Source organism: Serinus canaria, chromosome 4, assembly GCF_022539315.1.
Source record: "Serinus canaria isolate serCan28SL12 chromosome 4, serCan2020, whole genome shotgun sequence".
NCBI lineage: Eukaryota > Metazoa > Chordata > Aves > Passeriformes > Fringillidae > Serinus > Serinus canaria.
The window spans coordinates 15,450,900-15,464,608 of NC_066317.1; the positions used below are offsets into that span (position 1 = coordinate 15,450,900).

Consider the following 13,709-nt stretch of genomic DNA (forward strand, 5'->3'; position numbering starts at 1 on the left):
GTGAAGGAAGCCCAAACTTTCCCAACCCAGAAGTCACACAGGTTTTACAGCTGCTTTATATACCCAGGCACCTGCTGGTGACCAAGTAGAGCTTTTTTCACACAGCAAAATCTGAATTCCACAAATTCTTTGAAAAGAGCTGAAGACTTTATACCTTGAGGTTCCAAAACTATTGTAAAAAGCAATCGCTCTTTTTAGATGCATATTACTTCTTGGAACATTCTTTGTGTTGTTTGTTGATAGTTTTTTTCTAACTGGCATTTATAGTCTATCACCGAAAATATGTCACAAGCCTTGAAATGAATGTTGTCTACATTAAAAAAAAAAAAAAAAATATATATATATATATAAAACCTATTAAAGTCTAGACAGGCAATGGTTTCTCTTCCATTTCTCCAAAACCACTGAAGAGGGAAGCAGAACATGCTGATTTTGCATCAGCAGCAGACTTCCCAACCAGCAGTTCATATTACAGTGAAAAGTTAAATTCTGTGATCTTCAGCTCTTTAATATTCTCAAAGCAAAGACAATGGGTGGGACAGAATCAGTGATAATTAACATGTATATCAAAGAGTTCAGTTCATGTCAGGTACAAAAATATTTTCTAGAACATTGCAAACTATATTCTGCCCTGTGCAAGCACCAGGGAAATTGCCACATATCACATTAAATTCAATTTGCTGATTCTCTTCTGCTCACTAATATCGAGCAGCTGAAGACACAAATTCCTTCAGTGTCTGACAATATCACAAAACTAAGGGCTTGGTATTGAAAAATGCTCTGCTCAACTCCTGTGTGCCAGGCCAAAGAGCATACACAGCACTCATGGTAGTATCAACAGGGCACAAGAATCTGGTGTTGAGGGAAGCAAGAACAAAAAAAATGCCTCTTACACATTATGTCCTTCCCTTCTTAAGTAATGTTTCTCATCTGCAAAAGGAATCCAATCATTTATGTCTCCACAAGTTGGTTTTTGTTGTACTTTTCACGTGATGCCATTTTAAAAGACAGTTTACTTACATATTTTACCATTTTACCTAGTAGTATATTTTCACTTTCCTAAACTTTCTTTTAGATCAACAACTAAAACTACAACCTAAACTGTGATATCACCAAAGTGTTCTTGTCTTTTTCTCCTTTCTTCCTGAGCAGCTATTTTTACTCTAGAGTCACTTGCATGAAAATTAATTCCCCTGATAACTTGACCATCCATCATTTAATCCCTCCTTAAGCAATCTGAACAAAAGGGAATACAGATTCCAAGAGACAAAGGATGAAAACACCAGGAAGGAACTGCAGCTGGAAGCAGACAGCTGTTCTTCTCTGAACATCAAGTCAAGCCCATGTGGTCACACATGAGCTCCAGAGGCAGATCACAAAAGATTTCTTATTAAGCTTTTGGGCTTTCTTTTTTTAAGTGTTTAAAGAAGTTCTCAGTTTGGAAGAGCTTCCCATTTCTGTGGTTTCAGAAACTTCAGCAATGTTTAATACAAGAAGTACAAAACTGGATCAGGCCAGCTCTCCCATCCCCTTTCCTGGCAATCACCAGTTTATTGAGTTCCTGAGCTCAAGCTGCACAGTCAAATCTAATAGTCACTAATGGTCTCTGTTCTGTTAACTTCTCTAATCCCCTTCTGAGCACATTTACACTTTCCCCCCACATGACATTTTGTTCCAGTAACACAGCTGCAATTAAGCGGTTCACAAAGAGTATTTTCTTTTGTTTGCTGTAAGACAGCAACTTCTCAAATTTCACTAGAAAAGAACATGCTGAAGGTCTTGAAGGACCCAGTCATGCCTCAAAGTTGCCTGACTTCTACTAAACACCAGTAATTGTTTGCAGCTATCAAAAATAACAGAAAATAGTTTCTTCCAACAAAAGCAGTAAATCTTCCAGCATACTAAATATTTTCTCTTCTTAAGGCATTGCATGGATAAAAAATTTCTTAATTATTATAAAACCATTTTTAGGATTTTCCTTAGTATTTTGTGACAAAACAACAAAAAAACAGCTTAAAGTTTTCTTCCTTTACACACTATATTCCTCAAATAGACAGAGTACAGAACTGGATCAGAGACCAAGGAAAAGCAGAAAAATTATTCTTACCAAAACTGTTTGGGAATAGATTGAAACAAACTAATGTTATACAATAGTATCAGAAAACCTCTAAAAACAAGAGTAATTTTAAAAAAGACAATTTTTAAAATGCATCACACCTCTGAAACACCCAAATCTTGTGCCAATCATGGTGAGCACACACATTTTAAATTGACATAAAGGAGCTTTACACAGCTATTTCAGTAATTCAGTTCTACGTGTTAGCCCATGTGCTTAAAGCTCCAGGCTGATTTGGCTGTTCCACACATGTGATAACCTAACTGCAAAGCCACTCAATAAATGAGTCCATAATTCTGATGAAACAAACTTTCAGCACTGCCAGCTAGCAAATCTTTTATAATCAGATAATCTTCAAATTCTTTATTAAGGTCATTCAAGGGATTCAATGACAGGGCACACTGAATAAAGAAGCTGTTCAAAATTTAAGGTTCTTTACAATTAGCTTGATTGCTAAGCATTGTCAGATTATAGCATCAGAAGAAACCTCTTTCAGGGAATCTAAGTCTAAAATTTTGGGGTTCCTGAGAAACTTGTAGCATATACTTCTTGCAAATCTACGGTGCTCTATTTAATAAGAGCACTGTAACAAGACTTCCCAGACAAACTTCTGATTTTCAGCGTCTGAACAACCTTATAAATTAAAAGGGGTAAGAGGATAAATAGTTCTAAAAAACCGACAAAAAACCAAGAAAACAAACAAATAAAAAACCACAAGATAGAAATCAGGTAATTATTAACTCTTGAAGACCTTAAACATAACCGCTAAGCTGGGAACACCAAAAGTACTTGCAGCTATGAAGGCCTGAAAACTCATCCCAATCTTTATGAGGAAGAAACCTGAGCTCACAGAAGCCTCCACCAGCAGCACATGACATAAGGACATTTTTGCAAAGCCCATAAATCTGAACAAGAGGGAACTGAAGGTGTCCCAGCACATCTTGAAGGAGTCCAACCCTTTCTTTCTCTCCCCACTTCTTTACCCCACCTTCCTTTTGTTCCAGACTATGTGCTCCTCGAAAAGATAATGGTTTTCTAACAGTCTTCACAAGCTAGACCTTCTAGGTCAAAATTTTACAGGTACTTTAAAGGTATTCTTGCTACCTTGTAAAATAATTTCTTCCTATTTCAGATACAAGCCATTTGACAGCCCTCAACTACTCTTCTCTTAATTTATGGACACACAGACACATACTGCATTGTCTACTGCAATGTTATCTATCAATAAGGATGTCAATAGCATTTGCACTCCGCTTTCAGTCCACTCAAATTTCCAGTGAAGTTAGCAGGGAGAGCCTCATTGCTCTTCAGGGTGTACCAATTCAGACACCAACCATAAATGTCAAAGTTATTTTTATGGGAAAATATCATCAAAATTTAAGTTTTCCCTAGACTGCAACATATTTTTTTAATATTTCAGTAGATTAATTAGATATGCTATTATTTTTTGCTGCCACTTTCTGTACAGTTTTCTAGCACTAATTATTAAGCTGAATGTTTGTGCAGGTGTTTCTGAAGCTCTGACTCTAATGGTTAAGAGGAAAGCCCTTCAGGTGCAAGGCACTGGTCTAAGAACACAAAGGATGATTGAAGTTAGATGAAAATTCTAAAATACAGAGTCTATGAAGGCTGGACAGAATCTCTTTCCTCCTAGAAACCTACCCAAGATAAATCCTTTGCCAAAAAGTGCACAGGGAGCTTATTAAAAAATAAATCTCTGCATAATGCATGCATACAGGCAGTACTCTCTTATTTCCTAAATGTCAAATTAATGTGAAGAAGTCCAATTTCTAGGGTTACAGAAGCTGAAAGCAAACTGGCTTTAGAAGAACAAAGAGAAAATGCACCTCAATCACTGAGAAATGGTTAAAACACACAAAGGCACTTGAAAGACATACCATAACAAATCCTCTGAAGGAGAAACCAGTACTTATCAACTGTTGAAGCATCCCATTTAAGGAAGCTACACACAGTCTTTAATTAGGCTGCTGGAAGGATAGCTCCACATAAACTTAACCACACAACTGTCCAGTCAGCGACACATACTACAGAGATGTCTCTTCAAGCACCACGTGTGCTGTTCCTGCTGCCATTAAAAAGCAAAGCATAAAAGCAGTGCTTGGATCATCCTATCGACCATTTGCTTGCCTGGGATTCAAACTCCCAAGTTAATTCATTGAAAGCAAATACAGCTTTTGCACTGACTTGAGAAAAGAGACCTATTATTCCACTGCTCATAATCCTAAGCACTAGGAGGGGATTTTCTGACTTTACAGAAAAAGTACTAAAAGGCAAAACTTCTGCTCCATTTCCCTTCTCTATCTTTTCTCTGCTGAAACATTTAATTCTGTGAAGAGAGAAATGGGTAAAATCAGTAATAGCAGTAATGCTGGCCCTTGATGAACTGTGGTGAGAGAAGAAAACTCAGCAAGATATTTCACAGCACCAATACCCTGATAAGCAAACTAGGCAGAAAAGTCAGACTATCTACGTATGACATGGTTAAATATCCACATGCTTCATTTTTTCACCCCTCTATTGCTTAAGGCAATATCCAAGTCCAAATCTATCACCATTTAAACAAGGCATGCCTTTGCCAGGAAGCATAACTATTTCTAACAACTGAAGTTTCAGACTTTAATTTAGCTCAGTCTTTAGTCATTTATTTCATTTTTAAAAATAACAATATATAGAAGTGGTTAGCAGAAAAAGTCAACAGTCCCAACAAGAAAGATGGAACATATTTCAACACTAAATAAGGTTGCTTACAAGTTCGAAATTTTGTAGTTAATATTTCAACAACAACGTTCTACAGGGTAGAACAGACAAGGTTTTATGAGTCAAGTCCCATTACCTTTCCCTGGTGACCCCAAGAAAGCCCTGGGACCATGTGCATCACAGGTGTATTGGGGGGGGGGGATTATGCCCTCCATTCATGTCTATCTGAAAACTGGAAAAAACACAGTGCAATATGCCCATGCTATTGAGATGCTGAAGAAATTAATATTAAAAGGGAAAAATCCTTATCTGAAGCATAAAATTAATCGCTGGGAACCAATTCCCCTGTGCAAACACGGAGCTGCAAACAAGAGTGTCTATACCCCTAGAGATTATGAGATAAACCCTGTTCTGTCTGTACTCAGCAATAACTTAAAAAACCTTTGCACTCAGCTCCTTGGGTTTTTTCTCTAACCTTCTACCAGGTTTTCTAAACCTTCTCTTTCCTTCTAACAGGTTTTGAGGGCCTGCCCACTACATGACTAGAATGCTGGCTGTGACATGAATAAAAGTAAAAGCAGACTACAGAACAACCATGAGACTCAGAGAAGCTTCCATCTCCAAGCATGCAACTTTACACAAAAATTATTTACATTAACAAAATGTTTTTATGCCTTTATGCCTTTCAATGCCAATTCTGAAACAGCATTTAGGTCAACAAAAAATGCAACAATTTCAACAACAGTGGTGTAATTATGCTACTGCAATGAACTAGTGTTTATTGTCAGTTTCATATAGCACACAGCATGGTGCTAAGATTCCAACACACAAGGGTATCCTGGAGTGTGCCTGGAAGATTATTGTCATCTGCCTAGAGAACATCAGCTGCACCTCTATACATTTACAGATGTAGCCAAAAAAGCTTTAACAGCTGCTGTCAAACTGGATGTGAAACACACAAGAACCTGGTATTTCCACTGATTTATTCAGCTTTCACTATGATGAAAAGTACATCAAAAAAATCAGGAATCTGTATGCTCTAACACCCTTCTCCCCTCAACAAACAAAACTGGCTTTCAAGGAAAAGTCTGATAGGAAAAAGCCTCTTAAGTTCTTTTACTTGAGAAATAAACAGGGGTGTTTCCCAACAAGTTCAGCATCAATTTCAAGCTTACAGCACAAATATAAGTTACCTGCAACAGCACTGCTCAAGAAAAGTCACCCATAAAGACTTCCAGTTCCAGATCTACTCTTCTAAATAAACCAGACTTCAGATACACCATTTCCAATGTACCTCTCTGCACATGCCCGAAGCCAAGTACCCACACTACATACAAATACTCAAAGAAGATGTCAACACCACATAAAAGCCATCTTCAGATTCATTTTCAAAAATTTCAGCCAGCTCTATAGAATGTTCCCACCCATATTTCTCCCACAGTTACAGACAAATGCTCTTTAGGAAGACAACCTCCAAGAAACACACATACACACAAAAATTTAGGCAGAGTTGGATAAAGAAACCATGATACCCCAGAAAACCATGTCCTTCTGCTGACAAGGCAGATTCACACAGAAATTAAAAGTCTCAACATCTGCTAAAAAGCATGATGTTCTTGACAGTATCAGATTAGTTCATTAAGAAGTTTGTGTTCAGTTCAAACCTGTGCACTTAAATTTTCATCACTTTTAGGTCAGTCAGTTCTTCTCCCTGAGGTTTAATTTTAGCTGCAAAACAGGAGATAAAGCTCTTGTCTCTTTTCCAAGTGCCCCATCTCACCAAATTTAACAACCAACTGTTTGAAGCAGAAACCAGGAGCTAACACAGCACCTAGTCCTAAATCTGACATTAATTACCTTACCACCTGCAAATCCTTAATAATACTCAACATCCTGCAAAACTACAGTATTCCCTACAAACTCCAGCAATCAAAAATCACCAGTTTTAATAGCAGATCTCCTGTAATTCTTGACATAATACTTGCAGACATTTCTGTGGCATATTAAATTTACACATAAAAGATAAAGGACAGACGAAACCCTGAGTACAAAGCCTTCCCACGTCTGTTATTCTTTCTATAGTGTCACAACTGGAGCAGATCTCTATCCTAACCAATTGGATTTCAAATTCACAGGGCATATCATTGTCCCAAGACAACCTACTCAATTAATTGCCTTTTATGAAAACATTTTAATAGATAATGATGCACAAAGAATATGCCTGGTTCCTCACCAGGTATTTAAGTGGCAGAGGACAAAGAGAAGCCCAGATGAAATAAAAACGGCACCAAAGAGTCGTCTTGTGCCCTTCCCATCTGTAAATGCCAGCTTCCTTCTCTGTACTTCAGGAGGAGGTGGGGCTGGGAAACACTTCTTTCAGAAGTTCCACCCTTCTTTACAGATGCACAGATTTCATTAATAGTTAACTGGCGACATACAACATTAACTTACCCTGGTATTCACAGCTTTGCATCCACGCTCGTCCCATGGTAAGCGACAGCTTGGGGCAACTGCTTACCAGTATTTTCTGCACCACGACACCCTACACCAGAACTTGCTTTTCAATCATTTCGTCTCACTGACTAGCTCACTTTGAAACAGTAAAATTCCAGCCAAATTTTTCTGTGAGCAGAGGGACAAAAAGTGACAGACTGTTGAGCTGATAACCCACACTACTTCCAAAAATGCAGCAGTACTTTATGTTCTTAGGTTTAACAAACGACTTGCAAAATCACTTTGAGTTTCACCATCGTGGACTAAAGGTTCTAGGCTTGTCACACAAGTAAACTGGAAAGCCCTTCCAAGGAAAATCATTCCTCTTAAAGAGCTGACCTTACTCTTGTTCAGGTTAATAAGTCTTCACAGGTGCTCTGAAACAACCACTACAGAGGCTCTTGAGTACAAGGTGTCCTTCACTGTGAAGAACTTTGAACAAGAGAATGTCAATATTAACAAGGCCCTCTGGGCCATAATGTCATGAATTTCAACATATAAATATCTGAAGCCATTTAAGTATGGCAGCACTCAGAGACCTCAGTGATAAAGAAGAACTTTGTGAATCTGACAGGCACTTCAACAATAAATTCCATTTAAGAGTCTGCCCAGTCTCATTTTATCTAATTACTTACCTCCCTTGCAGGAATAGAATGCTATTAAGGTTTGCTGATTAAGATTTGCAGGCACTTTGAAGATTTATTGTACCATACAACCACTAATTATTATTGTTCATACCTGCATTTGGTTGCGAGAAAAATAGCTATGTGTCAAATAATTTCTGTTCCAGATGTAAAAATAAAAATATTTGCCCTGCTGTGCTCTTTAAGAAGCAAACAGCTAAAAGACTGCATTTTTAGTTTCAGGCCTTCTCTGTGATAGTCAGTCTGTATGAACCATATGGCTGAAAAAATCCCACCATAAAGGAAAAAAAAAAAGCAAAGACACTACAATTTCTTGTCACCAGAACAGGTAACATTTATGCCCTGGTAACTTCCCACTCTCAGGAACGCAATCTCCTCCCTTTCCTGGACTTCTTCACTGCTTCCCTTCAAGGCACTGAAAATGACAATGCTTCGCACAAGTTACAATGCTGTGCACAGGTTACCACTGGTCATGATGACCAGTCACAGTGGTTATTTGCCACTCATCCACACAGTCCATTTTTACTTCCAAAGGCCTCTGAAGATGTATACTGGGTCACATCCTTCCACCAGGCTCTGTTATCCTGGTGAAAAATACATGCAGTGTAGTCACTTATGCTTTAACATTCTGCCCAATCTTCTCACACAGATACCTCCTTGCTCTTCCATCCACTCAAATATCCTTGAGCCTGAGGTTCTCACAGCCTTCAGTTCCACTCAACAACAGTCATGGAATTAAGAGGGGTTTTTTTAATTTTTAAGCTGTTAGAACAACACCCTGTGATACAACCTGTCTTCTTTTACACCTGGTATATTTCAAAGTGTTTACTTCGACTGTACCTTCAACTTAAAAAAAACCCCAAACCACCACACTCTGATTAGGACAAAATCAATATAAAAACCCTGATCTAAATATGGTTCTTTTTTTATCATGCCCAGCAAAAGGAAAAAAAATAGTCCTATTATGTGCCTTTCCACTCACAAAACAGTGTTGTTAGGTTAAAAATTAATAATAAAGTATCTTTAAAAGTTAGATTGTATATATTTCTCTTTCTTGCTGTCATTCTCTTCTTTCCTTATATTACTGCTTAAATTCTAGAACTGTTCATGGAAAGACATGCTTGTTGGCAGGTAAAAAAAAGACACTCCAAGTGAAACACAACTGCTGCATGCGAAAGCTGAACAGGTATGTCCAATTGATAGCACTAGGAGTGGTAGAAAATTCTGTTGTAACTACACCACCAAAAGATCCTCTGACTAGATTTACTCTTTCCTCATCAGTATTTCTTGCACAAGACCCAAATTGTTTGTTTTCTCATTTGTACCTCTGTCGTGGCTGATTCTAATTCTTGCAGAAATGTCTTTTGATCCCATTTCTGTCCATTCAAAGACAGACTTGAACAGGCAACATTCAGTCAGAGGTCTGATGCTCTGATGTGAACAGCGACAGCAGTCCTGCTCTGCAACGGGCACCAAATGTCATCGTTTCACCAACCTGAGCCCAAACTAATGACCTGGGAGGCATGACACCTCGGAATGCATATACTCAATGACAGCTTTCTCACACGAGGTTCTACCCTCGGGAAAATGTCTGTGCATTGTGACCCAGTTTCGCTGCAGTTTCACAAAACACGTCCTCTTCCCTGAAAAGGTTTCAGGAACTGATCACGGTTACTGCCCCAGCTAGTTCCACATGCAAAGACTTTCATATTCCCTTCTCCAAAACTCACACCTTAATAAGATGGCTAGACACAGATTACTTGCAACCAACATTACAGTTTCCATGTCCTACATTTACTTCTGATCCTACCTACAAAACCAAACCGGTTCCCAAATGTTTCCCCAGTAAACAGGAGGGGTACGGAACGGCTCCTGGCGGTTCCCTATGAAGTCACTGCCTTTGTTGTTTTAAACATGCAATTTAAAGAGAATGACACAATCTAGAATATGAGAGAGATTATCCTGCGGTCTGCGGAGGTGTCGATTGCTAGCAGATAAAAAGCCAATGAAACCTACGCTATTTCTCATCACCGGCCAACAGATTTATCCTTCATTTCTGCTCCTCCAAAAACGTTAATGAGGAAAAAGTTTCCTCTCTGTTAACAAGTCCGAGGGCCGCGGGGGCTGCTTTGTTTGGCTGGCGCAGGCAAACCCAAGCCCTTCTCGGCCGGCAGAGCGTGTCCCGCTGCTGCCGAGCGCCCAGCCCGACCCCGCGGGACCGGGGCTGCGAGTCCCGGTGGGAGCACCAACATCCCCCGCCGCTACGTGCGGCCTTTCTTCACCTCTCCCACACCCCGCCGCCGGCCCCGCCGCGATCCGAGAACCAAAGCCAGACGCTCACAGGCCCACCGGCGGCCATCCCTCCGGGAGAGCTCCCTTCCCTCCGGGAAAGCCCCGCTCGGCGGAGGCCGCCGCCGGGATGGCTTCCCCTCTCGGAGCGGGAGCCGCGCACCTACCGCCGCTCTGGAGCCGCCGTCCGCGCTCGCAGGGCGGGGACGGAGCCGAGCAGCGCGGAGCTTTGCCCGGAGCGGCCGCGCAGGGCTGCGCTGGGAGCGCGGAGCAGCATCTCCTCCCCGCCGGCCGCCAGACCCGGCGCGGAGAGGGCGGGAGCGGCAGCGCTCCCCGCCCCGCGGCTCCCCCTTTCCCTCCGCATTCCCTCCCTCCTTCCCTCTGTGCGCGGCCGGCCCGCAGCCGCCCCTGCCGGTGCCCCGGTACCTGCGGGTTCGCACGGCGGCCGCCCGGCCCCGCCGGCCCGGCGCTCTCGCTGCCCGCTCCGCTCCTCCGGTCGCTGCCCCTCGGGGCCGCCAGCAGCGCGGGGAGGCGGCCGCGCACCGCCCACCGCCCCCGAGCGCCGCGCCTTCCTCCCCTCCCTCTGTCTCTCCTTTCTCTCTCTCTCTTTCCCTCCCGCCCCCGGGGCAGCGGGGAAGATGCTGACACACGCCCGGCCCCGCCCGCTCCCTCCGCGCCCCGACCGGCCCCGGCCCAGGCCCCGCTCCTGGCCCCTTCCCGCCCTCAGGGGCCGGCCGGACCTCCGCAGCGGCTTGAGGATTTTCTCGACTTGGCTCTCCTGGGGGCGAACTTCAGCCCTGTTCTTGGCCCCAAAGGCGTTTTTTGGTTTTGTTTTCTTTTTTTTTTTTCCCTAGGGGATGATCTGGCTGGTCCCAGACCTTGGCTCTTCAGCTGGAAGTCTTGGTCCGCAAACTTGAACAAAAGCCTTAACGCCAAAGCTTTCAAACGCGGTCGATTGTTTATAGCTGTCAGACAAACTCTGGTGAGGGAAAAGGTCCACTTCATGAGGTGAAAAGTTGGGGTGGGTTGCCCCCTTTTTTTTTTTTTTAGACTTCTTTTTCCACTTGTGCAGTGGGATTAGAGCTTCCCCCGTGGGTTCCTCTGGAGTTTTTGAAGTAGCTCCCTCCTCTGTGGAGCCAGGCTGTGGAAGAAAATAGTCACAAAATAGCACTTTTAGTCGCAAAGACTAATGTCGCCAGACATGTGGCCCCAAATTGGGGCTGTGTGAAGATGAACTTTCAGAATGATAGTCTGGAAGAGTAAATTCTGTCTGAAAAAAAAAAATTGATTTTAAAACATTGTGAAAACAGTTGCTTTAAAGTAAATAAAAATGTTTGACTGTAACTGTTTCCTAGTGAAATACCAATTGCTTTGTCTTAACTAAAGTATTAAGGACTCAGCATAAAAGTCAGCCTGCCATAACTAATAGTGTCAGGGACTTTGTGTAAGTCATAACAAAAATAAAGATGAGTAGTAAAACTAATTTACATAGTAAGAGGCTACAGTAATCTGAGAGGTTGTTAGTTATGTAATTTAAATATAATTTTCTTGTAATACAAGTTCTTTAAGTTGATAACTATCTACTTACATTTTAAGGTGAACTGACTGTATTGGTATCCACATTTCCAAAAGGAGCTCATTTTCGTCCCTGTACATTTATACGTTCTATGGCACCTCCTCTTTCTACAGGTCACTGTCTGACTGTCTCTGTCTTCACTGTATTTGAAGGTAGGCCACAGAAAGAATTCTTTGTAGGAATATGATTTTTTGCAGAGGTGCAATATTAACTCAGGGGAGCGGAATGAATGAAGCAGGACTTGGAGATGTGTTGAAACCCAACCTACATAATCAAGCAATATTGTATACTTGTGCTAGAATACGCCTCTGAATATAGAAGTCACCTCCCCAGAGAGTCATCTCCTTTAAAAGACTGTAAATTTGATTGTAATTTACTTTCCTCAAAAGAAGATTTATATCCTTGTTCTTCATTCTCCTAATGAGCATCTGTTTGGGACAGCATTTTCCTTGGCCTTGTCAAATGTATGTGAATGCCTTAACAATTATCTCATTAGACTATTTGATTATATTTTTAATTAAACATTTCAGCAAGGAAACTTGGAGCTTAGGATCAATGAAAAATATAATTACCATCTTTACCTGCTGTGCATTTTACAGGGATGCAAATACATGGAAAACATTGCCATAACTTTAGAAACTTCTTACATCACTGACTAAAAGAAAGACATAGCATGTTGTGCTCTAAGACTGATGCCTTGGAATGCCTCCACTGTGGGAAAATGAAATGGCTCTTGTCAGTGTGGTGCCTCTGGATTTGTTGTGAACACAACACATTAACTGCAAAGATTGACATTCCAGCACTTAAAGAGATTCCTGAGTGTGACTTTTTCTTTAGCTGTACCGAGGAAGTTTCCGTACTAACCAGACTTGCAAACATTAAATTTTCATCTGAAGAGATTGTCTGACAAGTAAATGTCCTCCAATTACTCCACCATCAAAATCTTGCATCATTTACTTATAGCTTATGTTTAATGTAGTGCAACTTTGCTTAAGGAAAAAAAAAAAAAAAAGGAGCCAATTTATATTATCTACTGTTTATGTTGAAACTTCCCTAATAAAAAGTTGGGTCTCTATCTATGCCTAAACTGGGAGGTTCAAGAGCATCTCCAAGTTCCTGGTTTGGGATGCATGTCTGGCCACACCTCAACTGTGTACTAGGACAAAACCTGTACATAAACTGGACAGAATCATCCCTTAAGCTCAAGAGTGTGGGCAACTCAGAACAAAAAAATGTGTGGCCTGCTGCAGTGTACATGCAAAGGTCAGTTTAGAGGGAGACTAAACTCAAACTTTGTGACTAATGAAAGCCATAAAAAACAAAAGAGCCCAACATAGGTGCATCTTACAGTAATTTGCACACTTGGCCCAGAAACCACCTTCTGTTTGTCTGCATTAGGTGTTGTCCTTACATTATCTAAAAGATCCTAAGCAAATTACATGAGTGGCTCAGAAAGAAGCTGCAAAGGGAAATAGCTACCACAGAGATTAAATCTCTGGGAAATATTAAGACAGTACAGTGACTGTCTGGGATTTTCAAAAGCGACAATTAATTTTGGGTGTTTCCCTGTTTTGGCGCACAAATGGAGACCTCATTTTCAAAAACTACAGAACAAGTGGTATCTGAACTTTGGCAGCTGGATATACAGATCCCTTTAGAACTACTGGCCATTTTATGTTCTTTGGCTAAATGACAATCAAGGTATAGGGAAAATGCTGCCTACAAACATTTGATGAGGCTCAGTGCCAGTGGGAGGAAGTATTTTCAGTCCCCATCTGCAATGAAATCTATTTGTAGACTAGTGCCAGTGAAGTCTGTAGTGCTCCTGTTGACCCTCTATCAGTACTGCTGCAAAAAAAGAGGCCTGAGATAA

At 41.2% G+C, this 13,709-nt stretch overlaps 1 protein-coding gene across 5 annotated transcripts in view; it reads right to left on the minus strand.

Annotated features, from left to right (window-relative positions):
• PTPN13 (protein tyrosine phosphatase non-receptor type 13) overlaps positions 1-10,764 on the minus strand; it is a 112,410-nt gene extending 101,646 nt beyond the window's left edge. For 3 of the 5 annotated variants that reach the window (XM_050973569.1, XM_050973568.1, XM_018926886.3), the window contains exon 1: positions 10,428-10,506. The gene's annotated coding sequence lies outside the window, so the exon portion shown is untranslated. Of the gene's footprint in view, positions 1-10,427; positions 10,509-10,686 lie in introns of those variants that run through there. The other 2 variants (XM_030238858.2, XM_050973570.1) reach the window with 2 other exon arrangements.
• Positions 10,765-13,709: the final 2,945 nt, after the last annotated feature.